This window comes from Pinus tabuliformis, chromosome 3_2 (genome assembly GCF_031772625.1).
Source record: "Pinus tabuliformis cultivar Carrire ecotype Pingquan chromosome 3_2, CPIR1, whole genome shotgun sequence".
Taxonomy (NCBI): domain Eukaryota; kingdom Viridiplantae; phylum Streptophyta; class Pinopsida; order Pinales; family Pinaceae; genus Pinus; species Pinus tabuliformis.
Window position 1 is genome coordinate 540539590 of NC_142302.1, and position 24986 is coordinate 540564575.

Here is a 24986-nt window from a genome sequence, read left to right on the forward strand (position 1 = left end):
ATCATATAGAGGGGTAGATGAGAAGCAAGAATGTTCACCCTCTACATTTTCGAAAAAGGTACATCAAAAGTCAAGTGGATTCTCAATCAAAAGATTTTCCTCTCCGCTATCAAATCATGGATTGATATCAGGTGTGTTCTGCAAATGATCAAATGTAGATGCATCCGTGGATGTATATACACAAGGAAAATTAGAGATAGCAGAATCATGAGAGATCTTAGGAAAAAGTGGAGGAGGTAAGGACAGAAGTAGATCATCCTTTACCACTGGTTCATGTTTAGATTTCCGCACACACTGATCATGAATGATAACACATGTTGCATGCATAACATAAACTTTATCGATAGCTCGATCCTCGTTCATAACACGAGTGGAGTTTGGAACAAAAGAACACAAGATAGTGTAATTCAGAGGATCAGTAGAATGCATAAACGAAGGTTGAGGTAACAAATGAATGTGACAACCCATGTGCTTCCCAACCAAATTTGCATAGAAATTAAGAGTAGTGAGGGTGGGAGGATGTGATAGTTGAATAGATGTGTGTGCATGTTCTTCCACATCACTCTATGGGGGTGGATTTTTTTGATGAGGGGAAGGCGGACATTCACTTGTGACAGTAACTATGTCCACGTGTGATTGCGTAGCTCCATCACCAAGGTATGTTGAGTAGGGTTTGAACCTTTTCTTCACATTGGGAAAGATTGATTTGTGTAGGTAATATTCAAATATATCCATGAGATATTAGAATTTCATCTCACCTTTCAGAGCTTCAAATATGAGTAGATGAAAGTGCTTCCAAAAATCCATAGGTGATTCATTAGGGGCCTTCTATTGTTTTAACATTTTTTTGTCAAGAGGTTTAGGATCAAAATGATAGTAAACATATTCAATTAGATCACTCAAATTCTTAAATGAGTACAAAAAATTATGAGGCAGGTTTTGAAACCATCATTCCAAGGATTCGTGAAGTGTGCATGCAAGCATTGTGCTGACCTCTACTTCATCAAAATCTTCCTCATTCTCCAAGAATGCAAGGAAGTCATGTAAGTGCTCAGGCCAGGCCACTTCGCCTTCACCATCATACGTGAGTTCGGACAAGTCATTAAAAAACTCCATGAATTCAAAGGAATGTGCATTAGACAAACATCGTGGGGGGTTAACTACAACAATATCCATGATAGATGTGTGAAGATTGAAAATAGGATGCGAGGACTCAGCTTGTCATCTGAACCTCCTTCTAGCACTAGAAATGTTGACAATGCTGGATCCACCAACATTAAGGGGATCCCTCGATATGAAGTCCCAACTAAACCTCACACCATTTGGTGTAGGATTCTCATACGGTATGATGGCCTGACTTCCATTATCTTAAATATTTTCCTTAGCTTTCACTTGTCAGCGTATGAGAGTGGTTTTATTTGTCTTCGAAGAATGAGGTTTGTGTGTCTGGTGAGTGCTTAGTGTCACTTCTGTCAAGGTTCTTTGACTACAGAGGGAGAGCGTGAGAGTGAGTCTCAAGTCGAAAGGGAATAGTCTCAAATTTGTTAGAGACACACTACACATTAGCAGATGCACAACATCTAGTGGAGTAGTCCACACGAATGTTGCAATCGTTAACATCCATTTTTCGAGTCTTCGGCGAAATATTACACACGAACGAGACAACATTAACAACCGATACAACACATTTCCAATAGAATATGTACTAAAAAAACTAAAATAGTTTCACTATCTTAATACAAGATAAAGAAATATGCATTACAAGCATCCAAAGAATAGTCTTACAAATGAATACAATACATGTGTGAAAATGTGTTGGCCTATTAAACTGCCTTTAAATTAAGAAAAAGTTTCAAGACACATCGGTACATGATTAGATCAGTAACCCTGATAGTGGGGCGTTAGAGCCACTGCTCGCTCGTAGAAGAAAATAATCCAAACACTCAAAGCTATGTGGGAGGAGACAAGCTAAAAAGTATTTTGCACATACAAATGACGGGTCTATGTAACCAAGGCTGAAGATGGCCCTTGTTACTCTTCAACTCCCCTGATGACTATTTGACTTACATGACTCTTCAACTTTACATGAATATTCAAATTTACCTGTGGGTCCATGGAATTTCACATTACATTACATTAATTACAAGAGTATTTCCATAATAGTAATGTGACCGAGATGACTCATGACATGACTCGACACGACAGTGTTGGTATATTCATCCTGATGGTGGTGTCTATGTCGAGTTGCAGTGTTGTTGAGTGATGAGTTTTCTCTTGGTGTATCATAACTTCACCTCTGCATGGAAAGGTGTTTGAATTCCTCAATGGCCTTGGTTTTCAGTTGATGTTTCATGCATGCGCATGTGTCTCCTTCGCTTGCTACTTGGTATGCTTCGTGTGTTAATCTAACCAGGAGAAAGTCTTCTAGCATGCACTCCTCGTTCATTTTGTTCACCATTGTGCCATGTCTCATCCATGTACCTGTATCTGTAGTCACCCATGATGAAATGACATCAAACCCAAAAATATCCTAGTCTAGCATCATGCATCATCTTTTCTTTTTGGGTGCAAGTGATTGGGAGAGAGGATAAGGCTCTGAAACTGCACAAAGAAAATTTATATCTGGGATGTGGGCTTCAAGGCACTATAAATGAAAATTTCACAGAGATCACTGGGAGGCTAAGATGAGAAGTATGAAATAGTAGTGACCATCTGCGGGATCTAGCTTGGTTGGAGGGAAGAACTGCGCAAACTTTCTAGGGAGGTAGTGCAGGCAGCAGGGAGGACGTTAGCAATGAAAATTGCGCAGATTCTCTAGGGAGGCTCGCAGTGAGCTGCCGGAGCTTTCTAGTCGAAACGGCATAGAACTGGGAGGTTGGCTTGTGGGACATATTAGTGCAATTTATGGGTTGAGCATGGTGTTGGGGAGCTGGAGGACAACCCATGAAAATTATGCAGTTTTTAGGAGGAGCAGCAGGGCGGCTGATAGGGTGACTAGTTGATAGAAAAACACAAATTTCGAGGAGAATATAGTGACAGGCACTAGGTTCCTGTCCTTCATATCTACAAAATTTCTTCATTCAGTGGAGGTGGGAATGCTAGCAGCTTCTACACAATTTTTTGGAGTGAATCCCAGGGTCATTGTCTGGTCAAACTCTCAAATAGACCAGCAAAAAGCTTGATTGATTTTCTTATGGGTAGTGCAGATTGAGATGGCTTATTGAGAAACTTCTGTCCTATTCTGGGTAACAGTCAGTCAGGTTGAATCCAATATTGCATAGTGCAGACTGCCTGAGAGGTAGCCTCAAGATATGTGCAATTCTGGGCAACAGTACATGATCACTGATGGCTTAGATTACGCAGTATAGCTCAAAGGAGGTCTGAATGATGGAGGGTGGTTTGGTCGATAAATATTTGGAAAAATAGTTAAGTGTGTGAGTGAGTTAAATCATGTATACATGATTTTACGAACACACACTTAACATGACTTGATGACAATACATCTTGAACCAACAAGGAAACATGTGATTAGTGTAACTAACTATGAAGATGTCTAATGATGAAAGAGAAAAGTATGACACTTCAGATAGACCTTTAGATGACCGTGACAACACTTGTGTGATAGTGCTTATAACATCATGTGTGAGCATGATAGATGTTTACATAGTGAACACAACTCACACACAACCTTCAACATAATCAGAACGAGGTCACAGACATGACATAATAATCAACATGCCGAAGACAATAGTTGGTCAAACAAGTGAAAAGGAAGCAAGAAATGTAGAGGAAACACATGAAATCACTTTTTGTGTTATGAAAGTCCATGTTACTGAGGAGAATATGATGTCACAATGACAATGATTCCTACAAAGGAAACTAAGAGGTGTACTTCGATAGGTGTTCTTTACTTACCATACTTACCCTCGAAATGATCATGCATCCGAAGGAGTTTGCATGCAGTCCTAATCTTTTCCATTACTCAGTCTCTTTGTCCTTCTCCTAAACTCCTTGGGATTGAGCTTAGCATGTCTCTTTTCCTATAGTCACTAGGTGATGGACCAGTGCGGTTTTAGCGGGAAGTGACTGCTGCTAGAATGAGTCCCTGAGAGGCCTATCTACATTGTTTTTTCATGTGAGACTAAGAGGACAACTTGGACAACACTACATAGCTTTGAGGCTCAGGACACTATTGTGGGATGATAGTCCTAGGAGGACACCTCTGCACATTTTCTGAATGAAGGGTAGCTAGACTTCTCTATGCATTTCTGGAGAGTAGTGTTGGCTTAGTCTCTGTGGTCTACGGGGTTTCGATAGGCAAGGGAGGAAGCTTTATGGTTGCAGAATAAAAGTGCAAAGTTCTTGGAAGTTTAATGAGGCTAGGCTTCTTGGGAAATGGCTAAGTGTGAGATTAGTGACACAGATGTAAATAGAGATAGAAATCGACTATGATCACACACGGATGCCTAGTGGCACAACATATACCATCTTGAATGCATAAGAGATACTTTGCTTGATGCAATAACCTTCATGACAAGAGTGCATGAAGTGAGTCTGAAACATGTCTATCTAATGACAATCACTCATATGCACACAATTCCCTTGAAGTGAAACAACATTCCATTTGCATGACAAATAATAGACCCTATGCCCAAATATGACACATGTTGTGTAAATATGAGAACTCAAATAACTCTTAAGATCAAGGAGGGGATATTTAAATCATCATCTTACCAAAAAGTGACCAAGGATGATCGATCACAGGACCTAAGGTAGGCTCCTAAATTTCCATGCGAGCCAAACGTTTGGAGGGTGGTTGTAGCCACTACAACAAGTGGAAAAGGTCATTTCTTAAATAGATGTAACTACTACTCCTGTGGGGGTAGTCTTTTTCTTTGTTTTAGAATATGGAAAAGCTTGCACTCCTAGAATTATTCCAACAAAATTTTCAAATTGACATGTGATGGGATAGATAGCCTAAATTTAATGGTAAGGGATTTCACATTCAGGCCTGGGAGGTGAATAATTTCCAACTAATGAATTGTGGGTAGGGGATAAGGAGTTAATGTTACTTTCTTGACCTGAAAGTGAATGAGTGGGGTCTATGGGAAAATCACCCATAAACTACTCGTGGCCCTCCTTCTAGTGCCAAAATTGTTGATGGTGCTGGATCTGCCAACATTCATGGTATCTCCCTAATATGAGGTACCAATCAGACTTCACACCATTTGGTGTAGGAGTCCCATCCGCCATGATGGTCCAGTTTCCAAATACTTAGATATTTTCCTCGGCTCTATATTTCAACACAAGAGAGTGTTACAATGGTAGCTTCAAAAAGCAAGTTGAGTGTGGCTGGTGAGTATGCAACGTGACTGTGTCTAGGTTCTCTTACTACAAAAGGAGGAGAAAAGTAATCCTCTATGTGAGAGGTAATAGTACCACCCAAGAAGAGACACACATCAATGAGGAAGAACTTCCAACATCCAATGGAATAGTCCACAGCAGATGCAGCAGTTGTTAAAATCAAAGAACAGAGAAAGACCCATGTACCATCCAATGGAATAGTCCACAGCGGATGTGGCAATTGTTATAATTGATGAGTGGGGAAAGGTATGTATAGTATCATGTGGAGTAGTCCACAAGGATTAGATAGTAGTGGCAAACATTACAACACATTTCCAACAAGGTGAGCACTAAAACAATTGAAATAGTTTAACTATCTTAGTGCATGTGAAACAAACAAGAAATATAAATCTGCATAGAATAGTATTAAAAACATCCATAAGTCATGCATGGAAAAGAATTGATTTGAAAAGGCTTTTGTATTAAGCAAACATTCCTAGACACATATTCACATCATACAACACTAGCCCTAGTAGTGGGACATTGGAGCCACTCCATGCTCCTCAAAGAATTGACTGAAACTCTCTATGCTTTGCTCAAGGAACAAAGGTGAAAAGTCCTTTTCTCATAAAATAAGGGGGTATATATAACCAAGGGGTGATGCTTGACCCTTTTGACTCTTTGACCACCCTCATGATTGTTCAACTTCCTATGAATTTGAAATGACATGACTCTTTATATTCATGTGTGTCCATTGGACTTACACTTTACATTACAATACACATGCTCATAATAGTGATGTGGCCTTTAACAAATCATGACATGACTTGACATGACACTCTTGAAATTAGTTAGCTTATTGAGGTGGCAATGTCAAGTTTTTGTTTTTGTTGAGTGATAGATGTGTTCATGGATGTTCTTTCTTTCCTGCTCGACATAGCTTGATGATCTTGGGTCTTCAATGATCTTCAGTCTTCAGAGGTGGTTGCATGCATGTGTTCCCTTTTCCTTTTCTGGATAAGCTTCTTTGTCTCCCTAGTTGTAAGAGAGTATTCTAACATGTTTGCTCTTTCTTCTCCTTCTTCATTGTCTTGACATGATCTAATAGTGTACCTATTCTTGCAATTCACCCATGACAGGATGACATCAAATACAAAAGCCCCCTTGTCTAAGATGATGCATTGTTATCTAAGGAATACGCTCGCAAAAGGTGACAAGCTAGTAAATAGGACCCATTAACTATTCATTGAGCAGTTCTAGGTTACAGGGAGGGAGGATGGCCACTGAGACTGTGTAGAACATAGCTCAGGTTTACTTGAAGAAACTTGATCACAATCTTCGCCACGAGGAAAAATTACATAGAATCCATTGGGGGACAGGATTGTGCAGTTGAGACAGTTAATGCCTGATGCATAATGGGACACTGGGACATAGTCCTATGTAGTTTTCAGAGGCAAGGCATGATTGGGCAACATTGGGGCCTGGGAGGACATTTATGTGTAGTTTTTGAGATTAGTGAGTCTAAGCTAAAGGAGGACATTCGAGAGACACTTCTGAGCAGTTCTGGCAGGAAAGGAAGGCTTGGAACTCTACACATCATGGGGTTATAGTAGGAAGGGAAGAAGCTTGATGACTGGTCTTGTGAAATGCACAGTTCAAGTCATGCTAAGAGAAGTTAGGACACAATTCTTGGGATGAAGGGAGGTTGTTCAGCTCTGGAATTGCACAGTGAAACTATCTTAGGGAACAATGACTAAACACTCTGTAGTTCCACGAAGCATGGTTACATCACTAAGGCCTGAGACTGCGCAGTGCACAGTTCATTCAGGGTCTGATGAAAATGAGTTGTTTGGTCAAAAGGATTTTCAGAGAAATGGCTAAGTTTGGGAGGAAAGTGAACTTGTCAAAAAATCGAACTTGCGATCACATACTTAGCATAATTCTAAGACATGACAACATGAATCACTATAACAACAAGACAAATCATTACCCTCTGTGAGACTTGTTTTAGAATGAAAAGTGACAAGTGAGACACTTGAGATGGGATTTGGACGACTGCGACGCCACTTGTATGACAGTGCTTAATTTTTTTTTTGTATGAGTTCGACAAATGTTTGCATAGCTGGGACAACCCAAATACATAAAAACCAACCTTCAAAATCACTAGAAAGGGACCACAAGCATGATAAAACAATCAAAAATGACAAAAGATAACAATTGATCAAATAAGTGAAAGGGGAGGAAAGACTATCAGAAAACTCATGAAATGAGCTAAAGTATTTACAACCATAAATGGAAAGACTAAGTAAGGCTCTAAAATTTAAGTGCAAGATAAAGTTTTGGAGGGTGTTGTAGATGCTACAACAACTTCTAATTAAAAAATCATGTTTTCAAGGATTTTGGGGCTTTAAAGAGGATTGTTCTGAATTTCACGATACAATCCATAATTGCCTCGAGGCATCTTTCTCACCAAGCCCTTTTGCTAATAACAAGTTTCAATATTTTCTCATGTTTTCCAAGAAGGATGAAATAGATGAAGGTGCATGTTATCACAAAAAAATTATCATCTAGCCTTAATTTACTAGATGGATCGAAGTACACGTAAGGAAATTTTTACCATAATAAAATTGCTTTCACTATGAGAAATTACTTAATAAACCACATTTGTTAAAAAAATTATAATTAAACCCATGAATAATAATTAAATAAATCACTATGGAATTATCTTCTAGGAATAATTAATTAAACCATTGTTTACTTAATATTCCTTGTCATATTTGACCCAGTGATGAAAAATAAACAAATAAATTATTAATTATCTTATTTTTCTCTAGGAATAATTAATTAATCACTAATTAATTATTATTCCTTGTCAAGTTTGACTGAATCCCTTAGGAGTAATTAAATAAATCATTATTTTTTTATTATTCCTTAACCATATTTCTTGAGATGATAAATAAATCATTTATTTATTTATTGTCTTTAAATAAAAGTTTAAATACCTTTTCCCTCCTAACCAAATATAATAAAATATTCCAAGTGGTTATTTTTAGAATGAGGTTAATAATATTTTATTATTGCTCATTATTCGAGGATAACCTAATATTTTGTTATAAATAGAATGGTTTTCCATTCATTATTCACTTTCGATTATTTTCATTTTTTCACTCACTATTGCAGCTCTAATTGTTATTGCTGTCGCACACCATCTTTTTTTTTATTTGAGTTCTCATTGAGCTCAAACATTTTATTTGCTGGGTTTTATACATTGTAGGGGAGAGAGACTCTACAAAAGCTGAAGACATTTGAGGATAGCCAAGAACCCATCCCATAGAGGGGGACTGGTAACATTTATTTGTTCCCTTCACAGGTGTTGTTTAATACAATATATTCTTTATATATCTAGGATTCCATTGGATTATTGGAGTTACCCACATTTACTACTATTTCATTTCGTTCTTTAACTATGATCATGGCACAGGGCAAGGATTTGATCGGTTTTGTTTCTATCATTTGTTGTAGATCTAAAATGTTTAGGATCAAATTATATTGTTAAGATTGTTTGTCATCCATAGCCTTAGGTGATTTCTTTTTGTACACATATGAGAATAAAACACTATACGAGTGCATTCACAAGAATCTTTCATGGTTTTTTTTACTTACAATGGTCATCAAAGAGGTAAGCATGTGAATTGGATAGAAGTAGTGTCTATGGCCTATCTCTTTACTGACAGGAAAGATCTTCTATTTGTTATAAAATTTATTCAAGCCCTTATCTTTTTTGTGGCACAATATTTTGTATTTGGTTTGATTTCTTATATCTTTGTGAATGTAGGTTGGAAGCAACTATGATTTCTTCATTCAAAATTTCTTTACATGTGACCCGATATTCTATATGGTTAGGTTAGTAATAGGTATAGCTACATGTTAGCTTTCCTTGCACATGTTGAAAATAGCAACAAGAAATGCTGAAAATAGAAGTGCTAAATAGCACTGCTATAAATAGAAGTTTGGGTATCAGTGCTGGATTGAGCAATAGGGAATGAAAAATGGAGGTGCTAAAAATAGAATTTCCATTTTTAGCATTTCAGGATGGATTCCTATTTTAGTCAGTCCCTGGACTAAACATAGGAAGTAAAATTCTAATTTGAACTTAACAGTTGTTTGAAAATAAATTAATTAATTCACCATGAGTTAATTAGTTGTGAAAAATCAAACATGAAGTCTTTGTGAGGACATGCAACAATTTCTCTATTAATTGAGGAATTTATCCATCAATTAAAGAGATAAGGATGAGTTCTAATTTGAATAGTAATTAGTTGGCTCAGTTAACTGAGTCAAGTCTAGTTAGATTGATTTAAATAGTTTGTTTAAATTAATGTGAGTTCAATTAGTTAATGCATGCTTGCATATAACTACTGCACTTCAGATAATTGAATATTCAATCATGAATAACTCATGCATGTTAGTTTAGATAGAGACCCAGATGAGATCAGAGAAGGGACATTGTACTATTAGTTAGATGAATGTTTTTCCTATAAAGGAAGCTTATACATGAGAAGGATTTATCTCCTTCAAGACTACGCAGTTAGATCAGAGGTTAGTGAGTGTGTGAAGAGGCCAATTCACACATGTGGCTTCACTAGACCCCAAGAAAGATTGTGCAAAGAAATAGGAGGCTTGGAGGGCAGAGGAGAAGGTTCGGGAGAGGCCTTTGACTGTCTATGAGCAGCAGAGGTATTGCAGAGAGAGAAGGATAGCTTTTGAGCTAATTCTTTTTGTAATAATGGCTATATTTCAACTTGTATGATAATACAGAGTTGGGGTTTTAGGTTAAGGCTTTCCCCTGGTTATATCTTCTGTGTTATGGGTGATTGATTTCTCCATATCAGTTATATGTGTTCTTATTGATGTTGCTCATGTTCGATTAAGCTTCCACTAAATTGGTTGTAGAAGTAGATCAAGTATTTTTCTTTAGTCTATTTCATTATTAGGTGATCTACAGTGGGAATTTCTACATGGTATTAGAGCACATGTGATCAAGGAAGAACAATATAAAACAAGGGATAAGTTTGAAGTTTGTGATTCCTGAATATAGAAATCGAGTTCTTATCACATCTCTATTTCACCTATGGCGTTCAATGGTTTGAGACTCGAATATGCCATTGATGGTAGTTCGAATTATATAGCTTGGAAGGATCACATGGAAGAAGCACTAGAGGATAATGGTCTAAAGGACTTCATTGATCAAGAAGTCCCTAAGCTGACTAGTGCTGCTGAATGAGCTGAACGGAAGAAATGTATGGCTAGAGCAAAGAGAATCCTTCTGGAGGGAGTTTGGGATCACATAGTCTCGAGTTTTTTCAATGTGGAAAAAATTGAAAGATCTATATCGGAATAGTAGTGATTAGAGGAAGCTGGCACTGAAAGACAAGCTTTGGAAGATCAAGTGTGAAAAGGGTGACGTGATATCTACGTATCTGAACAAGCTCACCACATGTAGGGATGAGCTTGGAAGTGTAGGGATTGTGACAACTGATGATGACATGGTGAGTATTACACTCCTTGGTCGTCCTAAGAGCTGGCATAGCTACCAGGACTCGGTTAATGGAAGAGAGAAACTGCCAGATTGGGAATGACTTTGGTCAAATTTGATGTGGGAGGAGATAAGAAGGAGCACCAGAGATGGTTCTTCATCCATGGAGGATGAAGAAAATTGTGCCTTAGCAAGTAAGGTGAAGAAGGGGAAGGAGAAGGTTTCTCATTCCAAATCCAATTCTTCCCATGGTGGGAAGGATTTTGACAAATCGAAAGTGTGATGCTTTCATTGTCATGAGGTGGGCCATTTTGCTACAAATTGTCCACTAAGGAAATCCAAGAAGGGATCCGTGGAAGGATCTGAAGGTGAGGCATTGGCCTCATAGTGATGCAGGTGGATGTTGGTGGCCACCCACCTATCCCACTTGGACCCCCACAACTGTCTCTTTCAATTTTTTAGTTTCCGTAATTGTAGCACAATTTACTATTTTTAGCAGTTTTTCGAGTCCTGAACTTCCAGAGCCGTTTTGAGGCCTAAACAACGTTTGTTGGGAAATCTGGGAGCAACATGGGTCCATGGACCGATGTTCCTCCTCCCAAAGTTATATTTCTCGAATAGATCTTTCTAACTAGCTATTGTACACGTTAAACAAAAATCAGGTGCCAAAGTTATGACCCTGAGAAATTGGTGTACCAATTTACCCAAACGGGGCTCACAATTTGGAGTTTCATCTTCTAGGGTTAGGTTTTGGGATGTTAAGGGTTTTCCATTGTTTCTCAACAATAAATAGGCCTTTGAGCCTCATTGTAACACAGTTCAGAGGCATGTAGCCCCCACATCTCTTCTCAGAGATAAGCTACCATTGCCCTAGCTAGTTTATTTCCATTTTTGTTTGTAAGCATATTTTAGTATTTTATATTAATGAAATTAAGTATTATTTCCACTACATCGATGTGTTTATGGTTATCTCTGTAATTTTTTGTGTTCCTGTTTAAATCAAGATCAGTGGTATCAGAGCAGTTTGCTTTTTCTCTGTTTTTCTTTGCATGTCCCTAATGAGGTCGGGATATAACGAGTTAGGGCTTGAACTGGTCGATCCTTTGCATGACCAGCCTCGCAAATCCCGATAGCCTCCCACGGCGGATGAGAAGAAAGACGATGGGGTAGGAGATCCTATCAAAATCTTGCTCAAAGAAGCCCTCGAGGTGCAAAGGAACGTGATGATGGATAGCTTTGCACAGATCCTTCAGCGGCTACCGAGAGGCGACACATTGACTTCCAATAGCTACTCTGGAAATGTCACACCCTTTAAATTACAAGTTAATTGTGAAAACCCCATCTTCAAGGGTCAAATAGATGCAGATGTCGTAGATAAATGGTTAAATATGCTAGATGGGTATTTTTCTGTTCATGAATTTTTGAGTCGGGAAAAGATTATTTTCGCTCTTCTCAAAGCAGCCCCGCACGTCAAGGACTGGTGGGAAACCTACTGCGAGCAAAAGGATGATAGAACAAGCTCACTATTTTCAGCCATAGCCACTTGGGATTCATTGCAGGATGCCATTAAGGAGCAGTACTACCCTGTCAAAAGCTATGAGGACAAATACATAAAGTGGACGACGCTGCGACAGGAAAGGGACAAAGATGTGTCAGAGTTCACCAACACTTTTCATACCTTCGCACATAATTGGGTATCAAAGATTTTGATCTGCATCTGGTACCCAAATACTGCAGCTACCTACACAGATACATCCAGGAAGAGATGGAGTTCCTGAACATCTCCTCGCTTAGCACAGTGTACCAATACACTGTCAAAATTGAGAAAAAGTTCAAACAGAAGAAGCGAGACTTTGGATATGAAAATTCGAAGACCAAAGGACAAAGCCAAGGTGGGGTGACCCAATACAACGCATCGAAACCGCAAGAAAAGAACAACACCACAAAGTCAAAGAAGGACACAGGAAAGTGGTGTGAGTTCCATAAGAGCCCCACTCACAACACAAGTTAGTGTTGGACCAAATAGTCGCTAGTGGCCGAGTTAAAGGCTTCCGAATCAGATGCATGTTCCAACCCCAAGTCAGAACCCGATAAGGGGAATGGTAAAGGGAAGAAGACCATTGACGCAGAGCCTAGAGACAATGTTGCCACCACCAAGATCTAGAATAATAAGCCTGAAGATTCAGAGGAGGGGGAGTGACTTTTCCACTGACAAATGTGGGTGAAGGGTTTGCCACTGCAATTCTTTGTTGATAGTGGGAGCCAAAAGAACCTCATTTCAGCAGAGGTCATGAAGTAGTTGGGCCTACCGACTATGCCGCACCCGTAGCCATATCGGGTGGCTTCACTAACGATGAGATCTCAAAGTTCCCTAGCAGTGCCACCTTCCCTATAGCATCAAGTCCTTCTCAGACGAGGTATTGTGTGATGTTACACCTCTGGATGTTTGTGATGTATTATTAGGCTATCCATACTTGTGGAGGCAACATGTTGTGTATGATTCAAGGCCTCGTGCTATCATTATTTCTTTGGATAATTCATTATACAGGATACTGGAGGTAGCCCCACCTACCGCCACCTCTTTGATCTCTACTAAGAAAGGCTGAAAGCTCCTCCCCCAGACTAGGAAATTCATTTTCTGTCTCATTCACTCCCAAACTAAGGGGAAGATCGTCACCACATCCATGACCCCCGCGAAGGGTTCCTCCACGAAGAAGCAACAACAAAGGAATATGGTCATGATAGAACACAAGAACAACTTCTCCTCACCCACAGGGGTACCACACAAGTTTCAGGCGGGCGACAAAGTTTGGATACATCTGCAGCAAAAACACCTTACAAGAGCCCATCAGAAGCTCAGACCACTCTGACATGGTCCTTACAGAAGTAGCAAGGTTATGGGGAAAATACTTTGGAGCACAACATTCCTCCATTCCTTCGCCTACACAGAGTGTTCAATGTGTACTACCCTCGACCATGCTTCCCACCATTACTGGACACATCATAGATTGCAGAACAGCTCATCAGGGACCAAGTTCACCAGATGGAGGAACTCAACACAATGGGGATCATTTCTTTCTAAGGGGAGAGGAATGATCCAAGTGGATGTTGGTGGCCACCCACCTATCCCACTTGGACCCCCACAACTATCTCTTTCAATTTTTCAGTTTCCGTAATTGTAGCAAAATTTACTATTTTTAGCAGTTTTTCGGGTCCTGAACTTCCAAAGCCGTTTTGAGGCCCTAAACGACATTTTTTGGGAAATCTAGGAGCAACATTCATCCATGATGCTATTCCCAAAGTTATAGTTCTCAGATAGATCTTTCTAGCGAGCTATTGTACACGTCAAATGGAGATCGGATGCCAAAGTTACGACCCCGAGAAATTGGTGTACCAATTTACCCAAATGGGGCCCACAATTTTGCATTTCATCTTCTAGGGTTAGGTTTTGGGATGTTAAGGGTTTTACCTTGTTTCTCAACAATAAATAGGCCTTCAAGCCTCATTGTAACACAGTTCAGAGGCATGTAGCTGCCACATCTCTTCTCAGACATAAGCTACCATCACCCTAGTTGGTTTGTTTCCATTTCTGTTTGTAAGCATATTTTAGTATTTTAGATTAATGAAATGAAGTTTTATTTCCACTACATCTCTGTTTATGGTTATCTCTGTAATTTTTTGCGTTCCTATTTAAATCCGTATCACACATTTCGAGTTGGATTTCACACTCTCCGCATGCATGGTTTCATCCATGGTAGGAAGTGGTTAGTTTCTTGACAGTGGAGCTTCTTTCCACATGACCAGTGACAAGGGTTTGTTCAGTACCTTGGAGGAGAAAGATCTCCAGATACTCATAGCGATGGGTAATGATGAAAAGTATAGTGTCTCAGGTGTAGGCACAATTATTTTTCAGAGGGAGCATGGAGCTTGAATTACCTTGATCGATGTCAAGTATGTACCAGGACTAAAGAGAAATTTGGTGTTGATCGCAATGCTAGAAGACAAAGGCTATGATGTAGTCTTCAGTAAGGGAAAGGTTTTCCTCAGACACATCATCACTAGACATGTGAAGCAGATCGGTTCACAGGTCAAGAACGTGTATGCTCTTGAGGTTCAAGATCCATGCAAAGCCTTGAGGAGCAAGGCAACTGATGGAGGCTTGGTGGTTGAGAGGGAGAGTACATTACCTCTCAACATGTAGCACCAGAAGAAGTCTCAAATGATTTTGGAGGAGCTACGATTGGTGAAGCAGCTTCAGGAGGTTGTGGAGTAGCCACAACTAGAGAATCTAAGAGGATATCAAGTAGACACATATACTCATGCAAAGACCTCCACTGGGGGGAAACTTCAAGCTAGGTGGGTAGATGGATCACATGCAGACATACCTCCAAGTAGGAGGTGGGGCGAAGTGGAGTGTGTTGTGGGGAAAAATGCCTATGTAAGATGATCCTATCCACCTAAGGTGTGGCAGTGCCTTAGCAACAAACAAAGACAGCTATTCTAGTATTCTTCCTTTATGAATTAAGAATGAAGAGAGAGATGGATGGACTAACCGGTGTCTTCCGTTTGTCCCTCGATCCAGCTTCTCTTCTCTTGGAGAGTTCCCAGCTACTTGCCTTCTCTCTCACCCAGCTTCAAGAGGTTTCTGCAAGATCACAAGAAGAGAACACTACACAAGACATGGATTCATATTCATAACTAGTTCAGGATTAGAAATAAACTAAACATACTAATACAAACATACATCAAAGATACATCAGTATATAGGAGAAACCAAGATAGCTTTATTGATGAATAACAAGGTTCAGGAAGAGATACAACCCAGAGGGCTCCAATCCAGCATCTCCTTCCCAGAAAATGGAATTCCTATCTTCACCCCCTTCAAAGCATTAAACACCCAATGATTCCAATCTCAAACCAACAGCAATTCTTTGCAATAACAAAATTCCAGCCCCTAGATCTCATGGAGGAGAGATCCATATATAGATGTTTGGAGAGAGGATGAGTCAGCTTGAGATCTGACTAGTGTCCTCTCCCTCTGTCAGTTCTTGATTCCACTTGGAGGTTCTTGCTTCCACTTGGAGATTTGGAACCTCTTACTCATCACCAGTCGAATTCCCTGAGGCAAGTGTCATTTTGGAAGCTTCCTGGGTTCTGACACCTTGAGAAATAAACTTGCCACATGTCCAATCTCACTCAGCGCAGGTAGCCAGTGTTGCCTTTGACATTCAGCGCAAGTAGCCAGTGTTGGCTTTTACATTCAGCGCAAACAGCTAGTGGAGCCACTGAAATGATCCTGAATTGACTTGTTTTTGAGCAGTTTCTGGTGGAGAACTTCTGTGAATTGCTGTGGTTTGTTAGCCTTGTTCCTCTAGGGGTAGGAAAAACATGTTTAGGGACTTTGGATCCCTTAGATTATGGACCTTTTATGCTCAATGCTGTAAGGCACAAAAATGTCTATAACAGTTGCCCCCTAAAGTATGAGGCTGTTTATCGGGTGAAATGCTTTATCAGGGGGATCCGAAGTTCATCCAATGCTGGGAGGAGACCTGTAATAAGATACAATACAATACATTATTTTTCATACTGCTTTCATGATCTAGCTGAGGCAGGCATTCCCATGCTCAGCTTTATAAATTCATTTTTCTGTACATAGAACAGACAATCGTCTGATGGTAGACTGATAATTTTGATGAAATTATCATCCTTTGAGTAGGATGATTATCTGCTGCAATGATGTACATGTCAATGTCTTTATCTTTCTTGAATATATATCGCAGCCCGGATGGATGAAACTAGATCCGGGTCTTCAAACTCGTTCGATCTTCACTCTAAGTACAAGTCGATCCATGTGAGAAATGTTCTGAAGCCGAACATGGAAAGACATCGCTTGATTACCGGTCAATGATGTAAACCGTTAACAAGCGCGAGAGGAATCACCAATAATGATAATGACCCTCAAGGTACTGCAGTACAATTCACGTGGTGTGAATAAAGGACTTGGCGTCGAACACCACGCAAAATCTTTCGGTCGAAGGTCATTGATATATACCTGTCGCCGGAAGTGAGAAACTTGCCATTGAGGCATGCAAGCTTCAAAGTACTGAAGGGGTTGTTCCTAGATCAACTTCTTGGATAATGAGCTGATGTCGACAAGAAGCGATCCGTCAAAGGAGGGCCTTAATGAATCCCATATCAGTGACACGGAACGGAGCTAATGATTTTGATGGAGGTGAAAACGATCTGAGACATATGATTCAGGGTGGCGGTCATGAAAGGATGAAGGATAATGTATGGCAGTGAATGGGATACGGTTGACTTTTTTGAACGACTTCTCTTGAACATATGGCGACACTGATGTGATGGATCGGTAGCATTACCCCAAATATGGATGGTATGGCGAGACCATGGATGTGACCGGTGAATGAAACAACCCAACCCGATTGTGGTACGGAGGAATAGTGTCATGTTCAAGAGCGACTTGCTACCATCAAAGTTTTCTTGAGTTTCTCCCAATTTTTCCCCAGTCATTGCTGACCAGTACCTCTTTATTTTTGTCAAGCTTGAGGAGGATAACATATGCTTGTTCTATAACTTGCCCTTCGGGTAGGCCCATCGCTATGTTTTAACGAGCCTAGCGATAGTGAAACTCGTTCTCGTCTAAAGACAAGTTTGTCGCTATTTAATGATTTTAACGAGTCTAACGACAAGGATAACTCGGTCCTTTTCATTTTTAGAGAGTCTGAAAAGGTACATAAAGTTAACTCCAAAAGTCCTTTTTCGTCATCTAATCCCTTAAGTCCGAAAAAGTATAAAACAATACAGAAGGGATGAGTTTTCGATAGTTTTAACGAGCCGAATAAAACAAGCGCTCGATCTTTTTGTGCAATAATCCCTCAGGTTCAAAAAGATTAAAATCTAGAGGAGGGATAGCTCTTCCTGTCCCTTTAACGAGCTGGAAGGCCAAGGACTCGGCAATCTTTTCATATTTTACGAGTCAGTTGAAAAGAGCTTAAAGAAGACTCATCTTTTGAGGAACGAGTGATAAACAGGGTTAGCAGCTGATTCCAGGTACAGGTTGGAATTTTCCAATCACGGCAGTGTCACAAGGATGGCTAGGTGAAATCACTCTTCGCAGCTGTTCCTCAAAAAGGGTAAACAATCATATGGAGGTGAACGATCGGCCAAATGAAAAGTGGAAGTGACGGTGCAAACATGACCAAGGCTTTAATGGCTGATGATATTACATTCACAGTGGTTATTTTCCGGAATAGTTCATTTTTTAACGAGCTTAAACGAGGGTGGAAACATTTGCTCGGCCTTATGTTTATTTTTTAACGAGCATGAACTATGTGCTAAAACTGCTCGGATCTTGCGTTTATTTTTTAACGAGCATGAACTGTGTGCTAAAACTGCTCGAAAACCCAGTCATATGATAAGAATGTCTCATTGAAGATGTTATTTTTTATGGAGCTTCATCTTACAGAGCTATGCCCCGCATCCTTTCATTATGCAAGTTCGGAAACGACTAATCCTACGAGTTTAAAGGGTTAGACCTACAGGTTTAAAGGGAGGACCTAAAAATTTAAAAAATAAATAGCCGCCCCTTGCTTGCACTCCAAAAGGTTTGCATGCCCCCAGGCATAAAATATGATTTCAAGGTTACCCTTACTTTGTCCACCAAAACATTTTTTTAAGCAGGAAAGGCCTACCTCTTTCAGGCTACCCAACGATTGTCTCGTTAATCTTTCAAACAAAACACTTCTTCGGCAATATCTACCGAGATAGACAAAGGTGAATGACCTTAGTGCCAAACACATAGCTTTGACAAGAGAATCTTATTCTAGAATAACCCCTCTCCAGCAAGGGTGGGGTATAGACTAGTCATATTCTCTCGCGGAAACCTACTCTATACCCAAAGTTTTCCTGCTGAAGCAGACCAGGATGCATGCCCCCTGGGTTCCAGTCATATCCTCCCAGATTACTCGCGCTCATTAGGAGGACGGACTGTGGGTTGAGACATTTCTTGCGTGAAGAGACCATTTAGGGATGGTATATGACTATTTGCGATGCGTGATCCGGGAAATGAAAGCTGGTCCACGAGCTTGATCACTCTTCCTTCGTGCGGAAAACACATTACTCTAAAGAGTGAGGAGACGATGGCTCCCATGCAATATATATAGTCTCGTCCAAGGAGTAGGTTATAATCCAAGGGTCCTTGAACGACCATCACATTCATTTGAACAGTCTTCCCTTTCAATGTTATGGGCACATTGGGGAGGATCCCTAAAGGTCGACTGGTTCCTTTATCAAAGCCTGATAGATTTCTCATTTCACGCAAAAGCATTGGCGAACCAAGCGCTTTCCAAGCAATAGAGGAAATGATACTCACAGATGCCCCCTCATCAATGATAGTGCCAGCCATTACCATTCTGTATATTTGAACGATGATTCTGAATGGTATGCTGGCTGGCAACCGGGGTCTGCCTAGCTGGTTCCAGTCGAACGAGACAACTAGGTTGCTTGGTGATGGGACCGAATAGACGGCCGGGTACGACTCTGACGAAGTTCCTTCCTGCGATAAAGGAATGGGCAAATTGCCCCCTTGTTCGTCGGAGTCTGTGTTGATGAAGAGAATTTGGACGGTGTCGTCTTTATTCTCCTCTGTGATGATATCATTCGAAGATAGAGCCTCTGAAGGCAAAACCGGGTCAACTGCCGCCTCAACCTTTTGACTTTAGTCAGGCATGGATCCAGACGGTTCATCTTCAATGATAGGTGCTTCGGCTGACCACCTGGGCGGGCCAACTGGGTTCTCAACTAGTGAAGGACTTGGCAGGAGTTTTTGATATCCAGGAGGAAGTTGCGCTCGTAAAATCGGGCGATCTTCCAAAACTCTTTTAGCCTCGTCTAAGAATGGACAACGGTGGATGGCGTGGTCGCCTTCACACAGTTTGCAGGGAAATCTAGCTTTCCCTCTCTGTCTTGGGACTTCACTTTCACTAGTCGACGGTAAGCTGTCAACATGATTATCAGAGGTCGACGCTACCGAATTGTGCAAACGGGGAGACCAGTCCCTTAGTATCCGAGGGATGCAGGGACAATCTCTGTGGAAGTGGTCTCCCTTGCATATGACACATGGCGATTTAGGCTTGGTCAGTGCTGTGTGTGGATTTTTGTCAGACAACACTTGTTTGCCCCCAGTCGCCTTTGGCTCCTTCTTCTTCTTCTCTTTCTTCTTATTTTCCTTCTTCTCCTTAGGAACTTGGTTTTTTGTTTTACCAGTTCCGTCAAGCGAAGAGGAAGGAGGAGAGGAAGAGTTAGATGAAGTAGAAGGCTGGTTGGCAACTCTGGTCTGGTCTAACTGTTGACTCGATTGTTCAGGAATAGTGGTGGTCTGAACGACATTGGTTGAAAAGAGCCAGACCGGCAGGCCAATTGTCAGTCCTGGAAGCGACAATGTGGCCATATGGGGCGCACCAACATCTCCCCAAGAGGAGAAGGGACTAGGATTTCCACCAAGGGGAATTCCATGGTTGGTGTGCTCCATTTTTTCAACCTAAAGATCAACGCAGGAATAGGGGTGATTGTTCCATTTAAAATAAATTTTAACGACGCTTTAGACACAACTTGCTTTTTCAATTTTAAAGAGTCGAGAAAAAGCTAAAGATGACTCTAGTCTCCTTCGATGTTTTAACGAGCCCGAAGTGACAAATGCTCGGATGGACTTTTTCCGTTATAGAGTCTGAAAAAGGCCAAAAGGAACTGCTCTGGAGTTCTAGGCAGAGGGTGTGCCAAAATTTTCGCAAAACCGCAGAATACTTTTTAAGGTACGGGCGGTCGATCTTCCTGAATGCTGTGTTCAGTGCATTGCGATCAGTAGGGCGGCCGACACGGCTTCCTAAGGATAAAGGTTTTATGCCTATAGGGGTATCCCAATATATACGCGACGGTACGTGGGAGCACAATCCGTACTGGCGCTGTTGTCCCTCAGGAGGAATCACCCACCATCCATAAGATTGACAATCACCAGGCTTTACGACGCCGGAACACGTCTCTAGCCTAGACCTCTATGTTGTGCGTTATGTTGCAAAGCATTGTTAAGTTCATTCAATTTATTTTAGGTTGATCTTTTTAGAAGTTTGCCTTTCAAGGTTCACCACGAGATGTATGATACAATTCCTAAATGCAGTCTAAAGATGATAAGCAAGCTTTATATCTTTTCAACTTTGAAAATCCTAGCTACTAAGGGAAAAGAAAGACACCATCTTTTCTCGAAGAGCAATCAGCACACTCTAATGCACTTTTCCTAAATCAATCATGCAAACTATCAAAATGCAAATGCACAATGCAGGTGTTTGTTTTCCGCTTTCTTAGTATTGATGCCTACAAAGAAAGCTTTTTGTACAACTTTGAATTTGCTTTTAAATGACAAGTACAAACAAGTTTACTTTTTCGAAATCAGAGAGGGTAGAAGAGATTACAACACTTAACGATTTTCGAAATGAATACTTGTTTCGACACTTAAAAGAGACAAACTCAAACCAATAAGCAAAAGTAAATGTATAATCAACTGCAAACAGCCAATGAACTCTCTCCTAAGATCACAATCAACAGATCTGAATCAAGGGCTACAGGATGATTATTTCACTCATGCAAAGGAAAACTGCGAATGATGCCACAAACACATAAAAACACTCACAGTCTTTTTGTACAAAAGGAGGCGGAATCTAAGCAGAGAAAAGGAGTTATCAGACTGGTACCTATGCTGGTTACAGGCTGCAAAAATTAGAGATCAAAACAAGGTAAAACAGAGCAGAGAACCCCAGCTGCACAAGGGCAAACTGGTTCAGCGCAACCTCAACACAGGGGTTTTGACATTCAGCGCAGGTAGCCTTCACGAGACCTGCGTTGAAATGCAGAATCCCTTCACTGGGTCTGCGCTGAAGGAGAAACTCTCGTTTCTCACTGGGTTCTGGGTCACAGATTGCTATTTAATCCACTGTTTCAGGTCAAATCAAAGCAACAAGCAAGGTGTAATCAAAGGGATGCTTTGAGGGAGTACTAAGATCTATCACAAAGGATCATCAAATCATTTGTGAGTCCATTGTTCAGATCATAGACAAGTCCAGTGATTGGATCAAAGAAGCAACTGTCTACTTTGCATCCGGGAAAAGCAGATGCAGTTCGATTGTTGCTGTCGAGTCTATGAAACAAACAATGATGGAAACATAAATAAAATGACTAAACAAATCTCCCCAGCGGAGTCGCCAATTTGTTGTGGGGAAAAATTCCTATACAGGACGATCCTATCCACCTAAGGTGTGACAGTGCCTTAGCAACAAACAGAGACAACTATTCTAGTATTCTTCCTTTATGAATTAAGAATGAAGAGAGAGATGGATGGACTAACCGGTGTCTTCCGTTTGTCCCTCGATCCGGCTTCTCTTCTCTTGGAGAGTTCCCAGCTACTTGCCTTCTCGCTCACCCAGCTTCAAGAGGTTTCTGCAAGATCACAAGAAGAGAACACTACACAAGACATGGATTCATATTCATAACTAGTTCAGGATTAGAAATAAACTAAACATACTAATGCAAACATACATCAAAGATACATCAGTATATAGGAGAAACCAAGATAGCTTTATTGATGAATAACAAGGTTCAGGAAGAGATACAACCCAGAGGGCTCCAATCCAGCATCTCCTTCCCAGCAAATGGAATTCCTATCTTCACCCCCTTCAAAGCATTAAACACCCAATGATTCCAATCTCAAACCAACAACAATTCTTTGCAATAACAAAATTCCAGCCCCCAGATCTCATGGAGGAGAGATCCATATATAGATGTTTGGAGAGAGGATGAGTCAGCTTGAGATCTGACTAGTGTCCTCTCCCTCTGTCAGTTCTTGATTCCACTTGGAGGTTCTTGCTTCCACTTGGAGATTTGGAACCTCTTACTCATCACCAGTCGAATTCCCTGAGGCAAGTGTCATTTTGGAAGCTTCCTGGGTTCTGACACCTTGAGAAATGAACTTGCCACATGTCCAATCTCGCTCAGCGCAGGTAGCCAGTGTTTCCTTTGACATTCAGCGCAGGTAGCCAGTGTTGGCTTTGACATTCAGCGCAAACAACTAGTGGAGCCACTGAAATGATCCTGAATTGACTTGTTTTTGAGCAGTTTCTGGTGGAGAACTTCTGTGAATTGCTGTGGTTTGTTAGCCTTGTTCCTCTAGGGGTAGGAACAACATGTTTAGGGACTTTGGATCCCTTAGATTATGGACATTTTATGCTCAATGCTGTAAGGCACAAAAATGTCTATAATAGAGTGATTGTCCGATGGAGGTTGATATAGGGGCAGGATCCTCGAGGTACCCAAACTATTTGATTCAACTTTGCTCTAGGAGCCCCGACGAGGAGTAGCAAGACTGACTGATTGGGTAGAGATAGATGTGAATGGAGCGGTAGAGAGAGCTACAGTTTAGGAGTCCCATTACTGTGTAGAGCTAGCAAGCTACAACAATGCGAGAGGCACAGGCAGTTGCACCAGTGCAGGATAACACAGAGAGGTGTGCAACGGTGCAAGATTCATGGAGTGTTGTAGTAGCTTAGAGGTTAGAGAGGGAGCACTTGTCAGTGATAGGGAGAGCTTCAACATTAGAGTATGTTTCTAGCCCAACAAAGAGGCCAGTTGGGAGTTTTTTTTGTTCTGATAGTTGCTGGAGCAACCACACTTGGTAGGAGTGTTTCATGTAGAACATTCCAGAGGTACAGGATTGGGTTCGAGTTGAATGCCTTTCTTGTTGAGAGGGAGTGTTGAAAATAGCAACAAGAAATGCTAAAAATAGAAGTGCTAAAAATAGCACTGCTATAAATAGCAGTTTTGGTATCAGTGCTGGATTGAGCAACAGGGAATAAAAAATGGAAGTGATAAAAATAGAGTTCCTATTTTTAGCAGTTTAGGATGGTTTCCTATTTTAGTCAGTCCCTGGACTAAACATATAAAGTAAAATTCGAATTTGAACTTAACAGATGTTTGAAAATAAATTGATTAATTCACCATGAGTTAATTAGTTGTGAAAAATCAAACATGAAGCCTATGCGAGGACATGCAATAGCTTCTCTATTAATTGAGGAATTTGTCCATCAGTTAAAGAGATAAGGATGAGTTCTAATTTGAGTAGTAGTTAGTTGGCTCAGTTAACTGAGTAAAGTCCAGTTAGATTAATTTAAACAGTTTGTTTAAATTAATGTGAGTTCAGTTAGTTAATGCATGCTTGCATATAACTGCTACACTTCAAATACTAAATATTCTCTCATGAATAACTCATGCATGTCAGTTCAGACAGAGACCCAGTTGAGATCAGAGAAGGGACATTGTACTATCAGTTGGATGAATGTTTTTCCTATAAAAGAAGCTCATCCATGAGAAGGATTTATCTCCTTCAGGACTACACAGTTAGATCAGAGGTTAGTGAGTGTGTGAAGAGGCCAATTCACACATGTGGCTTCACTAGACCCCAAGAAAAATTGCGCAAAGAAATAAGAGGCTTGGTGGGAAGAGGAGAAGGTTTGAGAGAGGCCTTTGACTATCTATGAGCAGCAGAGGTATTGCAGAGAGATCGGGATAGCTTTTGAGCTGATTTTTTTTGTAATAATGGCTATATTTCCACTTGTATGATAATATAGAGTTGGGGTTTTAGGCTGAGGCTTTCCCCTCATTATATCTTTTGTGTTATGTGTGATTGATTTCTCCATGTCATTTATATGTGTTCTTATTGATGTTTCTCATATTCGACTAAGCTTCCACTAAATTGGTTGTAGAAGTAGATCAAGTATTTTTCTTTAGTCTATTGCATTATCAGGTGATCTACAATGGGAATTTCTACAGCGCATGCATCCCATACTCCCTTATAGTAGTCTTTCTTTTTCTTTCAAATTTTGCCTTGCATCCTCTTTTTAGTTTAGCCTCCTTTGTTCTGTCTTCTATTTTTCTTTACTTGTTGTGTATTGTATTTTTTTCATTTGTGAGACCTTGCATGAAGATGCTTTGTTGGCTCAAAAGGAAATGTAGAAAAATAGAAAAGGGCTTTTTGACACTGCAACAT